Source organism: Saimiri boliviensis, chromosome 7 (genome assembly GCF_048565385.1).
Source record: "Saimiri boliviensis isolate mSaiBol1 chromosome 7, mSaiBol1.pri, whole genome shotgun sequence".
Taxonomy (NCBI): Eukaryota; Metazoa; Chordata; class Mammalia; order Primates; family Cebidae; genus Saimiri; species Saimiri boliviensis.
Genome location: NC_133455.1, coordinates 35,538,393 through 35,555,741, shown reverse-complemented (window position 1 = coordinate 35,555,741; position 17,349 = coordinate 35,538,393). Strand labels below are relative to the sequence as shown.

At 38.5% G+C, this 17,349-nt stretch overlaps 1 long non-coding RNA gene across 6 annotated transcripts in view; it reads left to right on the top strand.

Annotated features, from left to right (window-relative positions):
- LOC104651657 (uncharacterized) overlaps positions 1–17,349 on the top strand; it is a 386,100-nt gene that overhangs the window by 162,584 nt on the left and 206,167 nt on the right. For all 6 annotated transcript variants that reach the window (XR_012518359.1, XR_012518362.1, XR_012518361.1 and 3 more), the window contains exon 2: positions 3,972–4,106. This is a non-coding gene — a long non-coding RNA (uncharacterized LOC104651657). The remainder of the gene's footprint in view (positions 1–3,971; positions 4,107–17,349) is intronic.

The following is a 17,349-nucleotide window of genomic DNA, read 5'->3' as shown; positions in this document are numbered from 1 at the left end:
CTGCTCTGTGGCTGTGCCCCATTTTGGAACCTTCTGGAATAAGTGTTTCTAAGAGCATCTGCAAAGGACCAGTGTGTGCTGGGTACAGTGAGAGTCTTCATGCATGTAGGAACCTATGTCCTGGCAGTGACTATCTCTTCCTGCAGAGGCGACCCACATCCCCAGTTAGTAGTGAAGCCAACTGGGTTAAGAAAATAAATCCCTGGGAGATGTTGTGATGGAAAGAGGCACTTAGGCTCCCCTCCCAATATTTCCATCCACATGAAGAGTCACGGCTGAGTGATACTCATGGCCTCATTCCAGCTCCTCACTCACTTTGGGGAAAAGAGTAATTTGTTTGATTGTGGACTTGGGCATAACAACTTGGATGTGTGTGCATAGCTCTGTCCCTTCTTCCTCATTGTCTCTTAGGATCTGGTCTGTGAGTTTGTGTTCTTGATTGTCTTTGGTCATGTGGTAAACCTTGTAACTCACAGGAGAGGGCTGTAGTGGTTTGGAGCCACCTGTGTCTAGATGATAGCACTCCTTATGTTTGGTGTTACACATTAAGAAGTCCTCTTGTTTGCACCTATAAGACACATTTTTTTTTTTTACCAGTTTTAACAGAAAGAAATAATAAAAATAATAACTTGATCTTTATTGTGATTTCCTCTTCTTCTTCTTCTTCTTCTTCTTCTTCTTCTTCTTCTTATTCTTATTCTTATTCTTATTCTTATTCTTATTCTTATTCTTCCTCTTCTTCCTCTTCTTTTTTTCAGACAGAGTCTCACTTTGTCTCCCAGGCCCAGGCTGGAGTGCAGTAGCACAATCTCGGCTCACTGTCACCTCTGCCTCCTGAGTTCAAGAAATTCTCCTGCCTCAGCCTCCTGAGTAGCTGAGATCACAGGTGCCTGCCACCATGCCCACCTAATTTTTATATTTTTAGTAGAGATGGGGTTTTACCATGCTAGCCAGACTGGTCTCGAACTCCTGACCTCAAGTGATCTGCTCACCTCAGCCTCCTAAAGCATTGGGATTACAGTGTGAGCCACTGCTCCCAGTCTTACTACTTTTGTCTTATTTTTCAGTGGGTCAGAATTTTGGTAGGGATGGAGAGTGCTATGGATTGGGAGCCCTCAAACCCCATATTGTCTGTCTGTCTGTCTGTCTGTCTGTCTATCTATCTATCTATCTATCTATCTATCTATCTATCTATCTAATCTGTTATTCATGTAATGAATGATGAATGAATAAGTAGCTGGATGACAGTGTTAAAGTGAGTTTGTGCTCTTATGATTGACCTTGATAACTTTTGGAACTCATTTATTTAATAAAAGGGTAATATAATGTAGATAAAAATAGGCAAAGTTCAGATTGATAGCTACATTAAGAAAAAGACACCAAAGACATAGCAGTATAGAACCAGATTTTTTTTTAATTGTAAAGGGTAAGGCTTTATATTCACCAATATACTCACATGGTGGGATTTAAATTTGAAAGGGTCAGTCTGATTGAAATTGCTGTGAATGTATTTTTTATATATCCTAGATTCTCCCAGGGGGGAAAAAAATCACATTCTTGGTCTTTGATGTGTTTGAAAGCTTCGTTCTGTCAGACCAGTGCTCTTAAAATGAGAATAATAAATGTAGTCACTGTTTCTGCCTGACACCATCACTTCAGAACTCGGTTTGTCCTGAAACCAGAGATGAGGCTTTGCTTGTACCTTAGTTATATCCCTTGGAGGGTGAAAGGGAGGAAGAACCTGGATATTGTGAAAAATTGTGAATGGTATGATTAGTAGGAGGTGTTTTCTAAGCTACATAATGATGGGAACATTTGTGAAACTGCAGAGTTTTGAGCGACTGCTGAGAGATCTGAATGTCTGAGGAAGGGTGCTGCTGTAAAGATAGTCAGAAATAACCACATCCATGTGTTGTCTTAACACCATCTCTGGGGTTCTTCACCTTTGAGTTGGATGCCAATCATAATCCCAGAAGACACAATTTCAAATGCCATCATCTTGAATGTTGACATCCCAAAAGATAAAAATCCCTAGTCAAATATTTCTGACATCCAAAATCTCCCAAATCACATTCCTGAAAGATGAAAATCCACAATGTTGAAATTGTCTAAAGCTGAACTCTATGAACGTGATTACTGAATTTTTGGTGTGTACAGGACAGTTGCTTCATGAGAGTTACTTCATGGGAGTTGCATCATGTTAGGAAGAACTATTACCTGGTTATTATTTTTATTTGGAAATTAAGTATGGCTTAAGGAGATGCATTTGGGTGCAAATTTGGCAAAAGGTGGATTTGTGGACTTTAGTTGTCAACTTTACTGGATTAAGGAATACCTAGAAACCTAGCAAAGCATTGTTTTGGGTGTGTCCGTAAGAGTGTTTCCAGAGATTAGTGTGTGAGTCTGAGTAGACTAGGCGGTGAAGATCTGCCGTCAGTGTTGGTAAGCACCATCTGATCTGCAGGGCCATGGAGAAAACAAATATAGTAAGCCAATTAGTTTCTCTCTGAGAGCAGACACAGACTTTTCTTCCACTGCCTTGAACATCAGAACTCCAGGCTCACAGGCCTTTGGATTCCAGGACTAACAGTCCACTCTCTTGTGTCCTAAGGCTTTCCGCTTCAAACTGAGAGTTACACCATTGGCTTCCCTGATTTGAGGACCTCAGACTTGTCCTGAACCACTCTCTCAGCATCTGAGGGTATCCAGCTTACAGACAGCCTGTTGTGGAACTTATCAGCCACCATAATCCCATGAGTCAATTCCCCTTTAAAAAAAAAAATCCCCTGTCATGTATCTATATACATATCCTATAGGTTTTGTATCTCTAGAGAATCCTAACTATACTATTTGGTACTAGGGAAGACAAATATCATTCTTTTTTTTTTAAGATGGGGTTTCACCATGCTGGCCAGGCTGGTCTTGAACTCCTGACCTCAAGAAGTGATCCGCCCACCTTGGCCTCCCAGAGTGCTGGGATTACAGGTGTGAGCCACCACACCTGGCCAGTATCATTCATTTTTACTGTATTTCTTACAATACAGTGGAAGAGATGTGTGAAATTGTTCCCTTGCAAAAAGACTGTGATAACTTAAGTATATGAGTGTACTTAATGGTAAAAGATAAAAATTTAAAAGCTAATTATTATTGGTGCTTCGAAAGCAGAAAATTGCTTAAGTGCAAGAGCCAAGCAATAACTAGACTTTCAAATGAGCAGCATATACTTACAAAATTTGTAGATCCCAACAGCTCTCCAAATACAAGTACAGCGAGTGTTTCATAGATCATAGAAGTGAAAATGCAGCCACAAAATATAAGAACCCTCCTTTGTCAAATTACTTAATTGTGAATGACTTCTGTCACTTCACACATTAGTACCAATTCACTATGCTACATACTTCATCTTCACATCATTTCCAATACTGGAGATACGAATTGCATAAAAACTTTTAGAGAGTTCTCATTTGTTCTATACATTTTTTTTTTGTAAATTTGATTCCATAAAGGTGCGTTATTACAATGTTGACTTTGTGACAATGTGTGTGAGCATTGCACATGTATGTTAAAACACTGAAACTTCCTTCATAAATGAAGAGATGTCTTTTCTCTACATCAGCATCTGTGAAAGAGAAAACTTCTCAATATCTCAGCACTTTGGGCAAATGCTTATGTGGTGGTGACCCACGATGGTTTTTGATTGATCTCATCAAGACCTAGGTTGTTCATCACTGTATTTTGGATGACTGAAGTTATACACACAATTATGAACGAGAGTGATATGGTGTATACATTTTGCTTTTTGACCTATTTATTGAGAGTATGGCTCACTTGCCCATAACTGTTATAACTGTGCAGCTGTTGTTTGTATACTTTAGTGTTTGTGCTTGTAAAAATATGTGTTATTATTGTTTATTTTATTGTGTAAAGTGGCCTATGAAGTGTTCACTCTTTTTTTTTTTTTTTTTTTTGAGGTGAAGTTTTGCTGTTCTTACCCAGGCTGGAATGCAGTGGCACAATCTCGACCACAGGATCCAGATCCTGCAACCTCAGCCTCCCAGTTTCATGTGATTCTCCTGCCTCAGACTCCCTAGTAGCTGGAATTACAGGTATGTGCCACTAGACCTGGCTAATTTTTTTTATTTGGTAGAAATGAGGTTTCACCATGTTGATCAGGCTAGTCTCGAACTCCTGACCTCAGGTGATCCATCCACCTTGGCTTCCCAAAGTGCTGGGATTATAGATGTGAGCCACCACACCTGGCCTCAGTCATGTTTTTATACATTTCTCAAATCCCTCTTTTAAAACATTAGTAAATCATTTTAAATAATTCCTTTTATTATTTTTTTCCAGAATTATATACTTGGGATTTTGGTCTTTGGGGATTGTTATTTTTGGGATTTTTAGACTTTAGGAACTTTGATCTTTCAGGATTTCAACATTTAGAATTATGACATTTGGGATTGTGTCTTTCAGGATTACAGCCCAAATCTCTTTGGATTGCTTAATGACTATTTAAGTGTTTTATGTTTTTGTTTTTTTTTTTTCTCTTTTTATGTAGTTACTGATGAGCCTAAGGGCTCAGATATTGATGAGAAAGTCAGAATAAGAATCATGAAAAAAACAGGTTGCTTTTCTTTTGTATTTGCTGAGCATTAGAATAATGTTTCTGTTTTTAAGTAGAAATTGTAGCGTAAAGAGATACCATAATCCACATTTTGGTTCATTTGGGTGGTTTAATTTGGATGTAATGGGATTTGCTTATATTCTACTCAGTGATAAATGTGACACCATAAACCAGCCTGCAGCTTTCTTGCGTAAACAAAAGACCAGAGAAATTAGCATTAGGATGAACAGCATTTATAAAACCTGATTAGCTTTTGAAGTAGATTTAGATCCTATTCTCTAAATTGTAAAAATCCTCCACTTCTGTCTCTTTTCGGTTCTGTTATCTGCTGCATTCAATGCCATAAACACAAAAGTGCTCCATAAATACACTCTGGTGATGACAGACTTGGATATAAAAGCAAAATGGTACTTAAAATTGCTCAAGTAAGTTGGTTATAGTTAGATTTTTTAAAGGCCATGGTGGTATACTTTGGTAGAATCCCCAGCTTCCTTTAAATGATGACAAAAAGTAGCCAGTGCTGTCTCTGTTATGCCTCTGAGTGTCTAAGATAAAAATGAATTAGGAGAAAAGGGCCAGGAGACCGAGCAGAGAGCTTTGTTATGACAGGATGTAGGGTGGAATAATTCTGAAATTCTCCATGAGGAATCATATCCATTGATAAGCTATCATACCCTCAAAAAGGGCACAGGTAGTACTGTATTAACTTGCTGTGTGAAATAATAAATTACCTTGTCCCATCTGGCACATTATAACTGAGTTGGTGGGTTTTAGCAAAGTCCCTTCCTTGAGAACTCAACTTGAATGCTTTATGAATGATGGCCAACCTCTGAGACTCATCACGACCTTTCTTATATAAAGTTGGTAACCCATAAAACTACCATTCCTTTAAAAAATGACCAATTTTGAACAGATTTGTAAGAAAGGGAATCTTTACTTTTGTGAGATCATATTAATGTGAATAGGGAGAAGGTTGGAAGGGAAATCATACTGAAATATTACTATGCTGTTTGAAGACTAAAACTAGGAATAATTATACCTAACACATTCTTTAGGGATTCTTTATTTTTATAGAAATTTTGCTTAAACTAAGAACCCAGAGAGAATTTTCCAAGTTGTGTTTAGAGGTTGTTTGACTATTCATCAAAAGGCACAAGGCTAGTTTATTGGCAGTTTATGTTTGGATTTTCATAGCAAGCATAAAATAGTTGGCATGGCAAGTGATGTGTGAGTGTATGTGATGGGTGGGGCAGGGGGGGATATATTGTTCTCTCTAGCAATTTGCAAATCCACCTACCTGTGCAAAACCACTTCTCTCTGTGTGGGATGACGGTATATATCTATATTTTTAGTATTTTGGCCTCCTTTATTAATTCACTTTTGTCTCCAATGAGAGTGTTTCTTGCAATCCTTCTGTCTTCCATGTGCTTTGTAAATCAATGGAGAGTCAGAGCAAAATGAGTAAATGTCTCAATTGCAAACTGTTCAGCTTCCCCGCCCCCACCTTATTTTTTATTTATTTTTTTTTTTTGAGACTGAATCTCATTCTGTTGCCCAGGCTGGAGTGCAGTGGTGCAGTCTTGGCTCACTGCAACCTCCACTTCCTGGGTTCAAGTGATTCTCCTGCCCCAGCCTCCTGAGTAGCTAGAATTACAGGCACGTGCCACCATGTCTGGCTAATATTTGTATTTTTGGTAGAGACGGTTTCATCATGTTGGTCAGGCTGGTCTTGAACTCCTGACATCATGATCCACCCACCTCAGCCTCCCAAAGTGCTGAGATTACAGGTATGAGCCACTAAGACCTTTCACTTCTTATATTCTATATAGTTTGGAGACCTCTTAACCCTTGGAGCCAGTCCTAGGTTTGCTGCAGGCTTTAGCTGTTCCCCTTACCTTTCACAATAAAGCCTCTTTGTTCTTTTCATTCATGCAGGATTATGCTAATTATTATTTGCTATGCAAATATTTCAATTTAGTACTTATGGTAGAGAAAGCACTGACCAGCAGACCTGAAATTGAAGCTTAGCTCAGCTCTTAACTGTGGGACTTCATGTGTTTTAACTTAAGCTCTCTGGGACATAGTTTTCACATCTGTAGAATGAAGATTCTAGTAATTGTCTCTTAGATCTGTGGTGATGATTCAGTAATTGAAAAGCTTAATAGTCTGAAACCTCATACAGGAATTAGGCATGTAGCAGAGACTGAGCTACATCCACCCCAGTTCTCTTCTATCTTCTTCCCTAGTAATGGAATTCTGTCTGGATCCAGACAGGGTCTATATTTTGTGGCCTCTCTTGCAGCTAGATGTGACCTTGTGTTTAGGCTCTTGCCAGAGGAATAATTTATTTTCATTTACCTTGTAAGATATCTCTTACTCTGGACTTCAGCTTTTCTTGTCTTCTTTCTGATGCACTGACTGGAAGGGCTATTACTACAGTGACCTTGGAGGCCAAATATCTTTAGAACAGTTCCCCGAATTGAATTGTAGAGCAGAGCTGTCAGCTGACCTAGAATACCTGTCCTGAGCCACTGGGTGGAAAAAAAAAAAAGAGATTTCTATTTTGTTTGGGCCTTTGCACTTTGAGATCTATTTGTAACAGCAGTTTAGCTTACCATGGCTAATGCCAGCATTGTTCTTGAGCCCATGTTGATAGAGATTCACAGAGTCATAGAACTGGAAGGAGTCCTAGAGGTCATCTTGCAAACCAACAAACAAAAAAAGGCTTGGATTGAAAATAACTTTTACTTGGCCATAAAACAAATTAATTACACAGCTGGAATAAAGCTAATTTTCATTAGACAGCATTGTTTCTTTGTAGAGTGAGTGATAAACATGGAATCTAATTCCTAAGAGATGGAATATGCAGAACATAGGAATAGATTCCAGAAGTCCCTCTGTAAACTTTTGGTAATTCCTGTAGGAACGGCACATTAGAGAAGCACATAGAGTCTTACCCAACCTTTTACATTGAGATTAGAGAGGATAAGCAGGTACTTGTAGAAAACAGACTTTGGGGTTTCTTCTTCAGCAGTCCCTGAGCTGAAGGGTCCATGTGTCAGATGAAGGGGCACATCCCTTTGGTTCTGTGTGAGAACAGCCTCAGGGAAAAATGACCGATCTAGCAGTCGTGCTGGGTATGTTTTAGTCACAGCTTCTGAAGCTGTGTGCACCAAAAAGATTGATCTAAAATGGCTTCTCAAAACATAATCCAACAAGAGAGAGACAAGATTATGTTTTTAGCATTTGAACCTGAACACACTCACTCTGTTTTAAAAGGTCTTATGGGACTGAAAAAAGCCCAGGGAAACAGAAGTTGCTGTTCTCATTAAAGGCGAGAGGTATTTTTATTCATTGTTTTTATTCACATCAGTTAATTTAACATGCCTTGAAGGGCCTCTTACAGGGTAGCAATATTAAAGTAGCAGCTTACTCACTGATTATAAACAAACATTAGTCAAGTTTACTTACAAAAGTTAGTACACGGATAAAAAGCAAAAGAATTACCTCCTACCTGACAGATGGAATGAGTCCCAAAGGTCTCTTCCGGTCTTGTGACAATATGCTATGCAAGAAACTTGGCATAGAATCTAAACTCTTTAACCATGACTTGTAAATCTCTCCATGATCTGGTCTGTACCCACCCTCACCCCCTTATCCTGGGCTTGCTACTGAGATGCATCATCCCAGCAGTCGTTCTGTTCTACAACCACAGCCTCTTTCATGCTGCAGGGCTTTGCACATGCAATTCATATAGCCAGCTACTTCTTCTCTTCTTGGGTCTCAACTTAAGTATCACCTCCCTTAGAGATGTCTTTCTTGACCACCTACAAAAGGAAGTCTCACTCTGTTTTTCCTATACTTGAGCTTATTTTCTTCAAATCATTTATAGAAATTAATTTATGTGTCTGCTTATTTATTCTGCTGGCATTAATCTCTTCCCCTGGATGGTGACTTAATTAGCTAATTAAGCCATTTTGACCATAAAAGGGGCAAAGTTTAATGCAGGGATGGTCTGAAAACTCTATGTTGAAGCAAAGCCAGAGGTTAGGTAGGGAGAAATTGAAATTGAGAGACTAGGAATGCAGAGTGGGATTCGTGACATGAACAGGGTCTTTTTTGGAATGGCAGACAGGCTGAGGTAGATTCCCAAATATAGATCAGTCTTGAAGGAGGGTTGGATAAGAAGACTAAAAAGGTCCAGAACCTGAGAAGAAGCTAGTAAAGTAAAAGCCAAGGCAAGGAAAGAGGCGAAACCTGACAGACTGACTGAGATTCATGTCTACATTCAACTCTTGAGCGAGCATCTCAGCACTTGCCTGGATAGCCATGCCCAAGACTATTCTCAGTATCTCTTAGGGTGATCGTAGTGGATGTTGGTCCTCTGGGCGAGTAAGTGACTTCACTTCCCTTGGAAGGCGATATGATTTGTCATTGGGTCAGACAGCTGGAAAGAGATTCTTTTGTCTCTTTAGTATTACCCTAACCAGTTCTTAACTCTGTGCCTACACCCCAAGAAAAAGATGTTTTCCTTTAGGCTTGCTAGCTGATTTCCCTGACAGCAGTTTTGTACCTTTGGTCTAGAACCAGTTTATAAATCTTGGGCTGCCCTTTACCTTCTTCAAAGTCTGAGCACTCTGCCCCATCCAAACACAAAAACCCTGTTCAGGCTTTGCTTCTTTTCACCAAAATTTACCCTTGCCTCCTTGAAAAGGAACCCAGGAATCCTGCTGGTTTGCAGTCTGCCCTCCGGTCAAGATGATTCTCTGTAGACGCTGCTTTTCTGTTGTTATAGTAACGGCAGATGTACCTTCTGGAATGTTATGTTTTCTGGGAACACTTTTGGGAAGATCAAAAGTAAATCTTTACTTGGTCCCAATTCTATTTCAAATAAAAAAAAAAAATTTGCATCCACAACTGTATTTGTTTTCCTGCCTTACAGAAGCCAGGAGAAATTGACAGAGTAGTAGAACCAAATCTTGACAAGAAGCAGGACATGGAACACGATGAAATCTGATATCTAGCATGTTCTACTTTGCTAAAGAAAACACAATGCTCATAATTTAGCTGTACTTTGATTATGAGGATAAATTGTGCAATAAAATATATGGTTATAATGGAAACTTCAAACGTGACAAATAAATGATAGATGATATAAAAGTAGATTATTGTACTTAGCTTCAATTTTACTGCTTGTAAAATGAATGAAACAATGTGTTTATATGCAGAAAGTCATATTATCATAAATATATTTGCTAAAAGAGAAAGCATAAATTGTGGCTAAATTTAGTAATGTCTGATGGTATGCTTGAATGTTTCTTTGTGATTAAATGTGAACAATTGCTCCTTTAAGGTAAAGGTCTGTGTATATGTGATTAATCAGATTGAGATGAAAGTGCAGACAGCTCACGCATGCCTAGTTATCAGAATGATTGATTTTAGTCTGTACTTGTAGGTGAAAAAATATCTGTTAATAACCCCAGCAGCCAAACTCCTGATGTCACTGATAGCTCAATGATTTGTGCACATTCTGCATTATAGAGCTCATTTGCAGGTTTAGGGGCTACACAATGATCCATTGGATCGCAAAATTATAACATGAAAAGAGTGACATCCAGATTTATGCAAGCGTTATGACTGCAAAGTGCATTTCATCAGTGAGAAGTTTAAAATTGCTGCTGTTGTAGCTGTCACAGGCATCTTATTTTCTTTGGTTTGTGTGTAGGCAAGACTGTCAAGCTTTTATCACACAAACTGGTGTTTTTGTCTACTATCTCTCTCCTCCTGCTGGTGACAGCCAGTCTCTGAACCGAGTTGTTATTAAGTCTTCAGCTTTAAGATAGTACTTTACCAACTTGTTTGAATTACACTTGATCATAAACACCTTAATGTTTTACTGGGTATAAAAGGTTTGGAACAAAATAGGAAAAAGCTGTGTAGCAAGGATCGGTGGATTGCTGGTGTTGCTCTTCATCACGGTAGGGAAAATGATGTTTAACTTGGAATTCTCAGTTCTGGGTCTTCTCAAAATGAAGCACTGGGGTTAGCAGGAGACTTTGCATGTAAGACTTGGATGTCTTCCCCATGCTGTTAATCCTGATTTTCCAGAGCTGACCACTGTATCGTCAGATTGTCAGACACTGTTCTGCATCTTTCTGCCAAGAAACTTGCTCTTTCTCACAGCGACTGAGATGTTTGTTTCTAGAGGCATGTTGGTCCAAAATGTCTAGGGGAATGAATTTATTTGCTACTGACCTTCTTTCAGATTAATTTTTTCCCCTTACTTTCAATTGCTTTTGGTTCCTTGCTCTAAAGAAACTAGGAAAAAATGGACACAGTAATAGAGGCAAGTGTTGGCAAGAAAGCTGTGGGATATTTGTATGATGAAATCTTATACCTAATATGTTCTACCTTTGTGCAAGGGAATGTAATGCTAGTCATTTACCTGTACTTTGCTTGTTAGGGTATATTGTGAGGTAAAATATGGATATGGATAGAAAATATGGGTAGAAGGAAAATGTCAAATGCTGCAAATAACAGACCTAAATGGATTTATTTATTTAGCTTCAATTCTAATACTTGTTAAATGAGTAAAGCATTATATTCAGAATCCCTTACCTTAGAAGATCCCATATAATTGTGTCTGGCACTCCATAAATAGGAGCCATTATTGTTATTACTGTTATTATCATTACAGGCAAAAATGAATACGGTTATAATATGCACATTTATCTGGTGAATACAATCCAGAACAAGACCACCAAAGTAAATGAGTGACCCCAAAGAAAACCACACCTATTGGCACCAGGGGACTCCTCCCCGAGCTTACCTGGCTTGGCTCTTAAATAGCTTCTGTTAAGCCTGACCCAGATCTCTGGGACTATACAGTCCAGTGCAGTAGCTACTAGCCACATGTGGTATTTATATTTAATGAAAATTTAGAAAAATTAAAAATTCATTTTCTCAGTTGCATGAGCCACTCCAAGTGCTCATTAGCCACATGTGGGTAGTGGCTACCATGCTGGACACACAGAGAATATTTCTATGAGAAAGAGTTACATTGGGCAGTGCTGTTCTAGTGTAAGCCTTGCAAAGAACCTAGAATTTGGAACCTGAAGTCTGCAAAATGCAAAAAAAAAAAAAAAAAAAAAAAGAAAAAAAAGCAACTGGGCAATCAAGTGAGTACCAGAGCTGTTTGTGGAAAACAATTAGCAAGGAATTGAAGAAGAACAAATTGAGCCCTGTAGATGCATTTTAAAGTCCTTGGCTTCTCTTGAGTGAATCCCATGGTTGGTAGAAATGGGCAGGCTAACTGGGAGCTTTATCCATTACCATTCAGCATTGCTCTCAGCATCCCACAGAGAAAGCCGTGGGTCCCAGGAAGCTGCAATGGAAGGAAAAACAAAAACGGGGGTTTTCCAAGAGAAAAGTAGTTTGTGGCAGAATGAACTTGGAGCTATGTGTTTTATTTTTTTGAAAGTGTCCTTTTCAAACACAATGTGATTTGTTGGTTTCTTTAATGCTTCTGAAGTTAAAAATGCGTAGAAGCTGAGCAAACTCCTTCCTGCTCCTTCTAAGTTCCCAATTATCCATCATATCATCATCATCATGCATTGTGTTACATTTATTAATGATACTCAGTTAATCCCAAGAGAGGCAGAAACTGACATCTGAGTCAGCACAATGGCTAAAATTGCAACTGATGCTATTGCCTTCAGAATAAGTCACTAGAATTCAATACATGTAATAGTATGTTGGCATTCTGTCACAGAACCAATGTGAAAATATAGGTGGCTTTTAAAGATAATTTTCCTTCCTAAAAGTTTCTTAACTTTCTTCTTTATTTTCCAAACAATTTAAGTCACTTCAGTTAGGGAACATTGTAGCATTCTTGCCTTGAAAGATTCCTTCATGTGTAACCTCCCAGGGAATTTAAATATAGTAAACTTTACTGAATTTCACTAAATTGAAAACTGAAATTGTCACTTACTGGAGAATGAAGTAGATTGTGTGGTTTTGTCAGCATATTAAATCTTGGGTGAATGTTATAAATATTATTGATTGTTTTTAAATTAGACAAGTGTCTGCACTTTCAATATCAATTCTAGTTCAATTTTTAGAAATCAAGAAATATATTAGAATCATAATGCTGACAGGGACCTCAAATAACAATCTTATCTTTCCACTTAGACTCTAAGTCACACTGGATAAAAGTGATCCTGGGGGCCAGGCACGATGTCTCATGTTTGTAATCCCAGCACTTTGGGAGGCTGAGGTGAGCAGATTGCTTGAGCTCAGAAGTTCAAGACCAGCCTGGGCAACATGGTGAAACCCCATATCTACAAAAAATACAATTAGCCGGGTATGGTGGCATGTCCCTGTAGTCTCAGCTACTTGAGGAGGCTAAAAGTGTAAAGACTGCTTGAGCCTGGGAGGTCAAGGCTGCAGTGAGCTGTGATCATGCCACTGCACTCCAGCCTGGGCGACAGAGCAGGACCTGGTCTCAAAAAAAAAAAAAAAAAAAAAAAAAAAAAAAAAAAAAAAAAAAAAAATCCTGGGACGCTTGCTGTGAGCAGGAAGGTAAGATGGTGGAAAATTCACTGATTATGGAGCCTGTGACCTATGCCTTCATCCCAGTTTTGCCACAATTTTCCCCCAAATCCCTCAACGTTTCTGGGTCTCAGTTTATTGATAAAATGAAGGAAATGGACAACATAGTTTCATGGCACTTTCCAACTCTATCAGTTTTCTACTGCTACATATAATTTGTGGTATTATAAATTACCACAAATCAATGGCTTGAAACAATTCCCATGAGGACTCAGTTGGCTTCCCTGTGTAGGGTCCTTTAAGGCCAAAATCAAGGTGTTGGCTGGGCTGGCCTCTTAACTGAAGACTCTGGGGAATAATCTGTTTCCAAACTCATTTGTGTTATTGTTAGGATTTGGCTCCTCATTGCTGTAGGACTGAGTTTGCTAATTTCTTGCTGGTTGTGAGTTAGGGGACACTGTTAGCTTCTAGAGGCCACTGACTCCCTCATCTTGTGGGCTTCTCCATCTTCAAGCCAGCAACACCACGTGAAATTCTTCTCATGCTTCTAACCCCTCTAGCTTTTTCTCCTGTTACTAGCCCAAGAAAACACAATGTTTTTAAAGGACTCATGTAATGAGGCTGGGCTCACCCAGATAATTTCCTTCCTGTTTAACTAAAAGTCAATTGTTTAGTGACCTTAATGACATCTGTGAAATGCCTTCTGCCATGTCATGTAACACAATCAGGGGCATGATGTCTCATCACAGTCACTGCTGAAGGAATTAGGAATATCTTAAGGAACCATTATGGGATTTTGCCTACCACATTAACTCCAAAAAATCTTAGATCCTACATCTTCCAGGCCTGCAGAGAATGCTTTTCTCTAAAGTTCTTTGCTTCTCTCTTTTCCATTTGGCAATCCTTTCCTGGTAACTAATGTTAGTTTTTCTTGCTGCAGTTTAAACTCACTGCTGCCAGTCCTGTCTGTATTCTTCTGTTTTCTATTCTTATGTATTCTTCTGATCTTCTGAAATTTTCTGAAATCAAGTTTTATCTTAGAGCACTCCTGAGTGCAGGAGACATAGGACATTTCTAGAGCCTGCTGCTCATTGTGGCAAAGAACCAGTACTTGCTTAGTGACATAGATGAAAGAAGCTGACCTGGTACAATGGAGAGCAGTGGTTTAAACTGGTAGATGCTTAGATGGACTGTTGTCTAAGAAGGGGCAATGGCCTCTTCCCGTGCACTTGACAGTGTGCCACAGATGAAAGGCACTGTGATGGTGCAATCCTGCCTTATTGCTTAGCATCAGCCTTTCCTCTGTTGAGGACATTTGCAAGGAGCCATTTTAAATGAGGTTGGCCTTTCCTGTGTCCAGCCCCTTTGTGGGGATTTCAAGTGACTTAGCTGGTTCTGAAAATACTTTTTTATGATGATGTTTGTGACATAAATAAATGAAATAAAATCTGAAAGTACATATGGTCCAGTAGATAAAAATGAAAATCACTTCAATCTCATAACCCAGGGGAAAACATCATTAATATTGGCTTGTGTATCTTTCTAGATAGCATTCTATGGAATGTCCACAAATTAAGTTTGAAAATGATATTGTGCAACACTTACAATTTATAGTGTAAACTTTTCATGTTGATGGAGATATTTTTTTAATGTTAGACAGTTTATTATAAGAGTAATACAGTAAAACAAACAAACATTTTTAAAATAGGAAAAGAAAGAAAAAAAAAAACTATATTCTTACCCTAACACACAGATTTACTTACATTTTGATGATGTTTCAGTTTGCCTAAGCATTTAAAAAAAAGCCCAACTTGACAAAGATATTTCTATGACATTATTTTTACATGGCTGGCTTCTAACATTTGATCTTATGAATATACTGGTATTTCTTTGATTATTTTTGCAGAACATTTCGTTGTTTCCATTTCTCACTGTTGTAAAAAAGTGTTTCATGGAATATCTATGTAGCTAGATTTTTTAGCATAGTCTTAGTTACTCTGGATAAGTTTCTAGAAGTGAAACTGGGCAGAGTATATGCACATATTGAAATCCTTTAAAATATATTGGCGATGCTTTCCAATTGTATAACGTCCATTAGCTAATATGGTCTTGTGGAAAGGACATGGTTTTTGGTGGAAAGATGGGCTGGAACTGCTCTTTCATTATATAATTTTGATCAAATCAATTTTCCTGACCATTAGTAGCTTCATCTGTAAAATGAGACTAATAATATTCACTCTATCTACTTCCAAGAATTATTATGCAGGTAAAGAGAGATTATCTATGGGGAAAGGACTTTGAAAATTATAAAGAGATTAAAAAAAATAAGTCATTCATTTATCACTTACTCTAAACAGAGACAGTGGTCTTCAGGTAAATAGTCTACCAACTCCTATGGAATTACACCTCTTTTGAGAATGTTAGATTGTACTACCATCCTCCAAAAGTGCACTATGGATCTGATGACACTCCAGTGAGTATGTCACTGGCCCTAGTCCTGTTCCCAAAGTGCGCTCCCAAACTTGTGTGCCTGTTTCTTTTCTTCCACACTAAAGTCTGTGACTTGGGAAGTCTATTCTGTATGGTTATTGTATTTATTTGTTTGGTTTTTTTTTGTTACCTTGTTTTTTCAAGTTGGCTATTCACTCATTCCCCTGCTGATCTATTATGTTCTCTATGAGATTGTCTTTATTGGTACTCATAGGTGGCACTTAGCACTCATATGGCACTTTTCATCTTGAAAGCACTTTACAGACATTAGCTAATTAATTTTCACATCACAGCATGATAGGTAGGTAGGGAGCTAATCTAAGCATTTGAGCTATGGCAATGAAAGTTGTGTTACAAATACAATAAATTATTTTTTTATTATTCTTTGGAGGAGGAAGAGATGGTTATATAATTTGTCCCAAATCACAGAAGGCATTTACATCAGAGTTGAAATTCAAGCCTAGTCTGATGAAGTTAGTCGTATCACAGGCCCCCTCAGGGGTTCTGATTAGCTTGCTCACAAAGATGGTATTATGGGAAGAAAACCGACCAGCTGGCTTTCCTCTCTCCTCTGCACGGGGAGCAGCATTATTGGCACTTGAGTTCCTTTCTTCTTTCCTTTTGGAATGATGGTACTTATTGAAATGAACCTGATGAGAAGTTTGAAAATATTTCAGAGAAGTCTTCAAGTTCATGAGGGAGAAGGAGGCTCTACCCCCAGAGACAGCAAATATGGTTAGATTATAATTTCCTTTTGAAATCTAAGAGTGTTTCTAGTTTGTAGATTGAAAATATCATCCTTCTTGGGAAGATGAGAAAATAGAAAGGGTAAAAACCCCTTGGTGTGGCTTTCATGAGTTGTACCATTAGGGACCCTAGAGTGGGGAAGGAGGGCAGGAAGCACAGCACTCAAAGGATTGGCCTTGAAATTTGCTCTTGACTGGCTTCCCTAGAGCTAACAGAGATAGCCTAACTTCCCTGGATCTTGGGGATGCCAATCAGAGTCTCCAGAACTGATTTTAGAAAGGGGAGAATACTAGAAAATCTGGTTATGACAAAGAAAAGGAGCGTGGTCAGGATTCTCCAGAATTCTCCTTCCCATAGAGTCCATGGATGGAACTCAGGCAAGGATAGGCTCTGAACTCCCAGGCATTCTCTCTTCCATGACATCATTGAAGGTACTTTGAGGATCACATTCTTGTGGAAAAGTATCTGATTCTGTTCCTGTGCCCTGAAATGTGGTCAAGACTTGCAACTTTGAGACTGCAATTTGCTGGTTATGGTGATGGCGGTGTGTGATAATGGAGGAAGAAACCATCAAGAACAAGTTCTGATGTTTGATCCATTTGGCAATAGTTCTTCTCTGATAGTCAGATTTCCCTGGTCTCTATAATTTCTCATGCCAGTGTCAATCTGAACACCTAAGCAGATGGCCTAAATAAGAGGGGAGATTTGACATTTAGCTATTAATTTATTTTACGACATGGGCTGTCATGTATTATACATGAGGTAAATAAAAGTGATGGACTAATTATGGAAACGTGCACTGCCTTCCAATTACTCTTGGATTATATGTTTAATATTTTGAAGTATTCCAATTACAGGGAGATTTGTCACTGCAGAAAACATTTTTTTATTTGTAGAATTCCAACATCCTCTGCAGGGAAGCTCAGCTAATTTTTTTC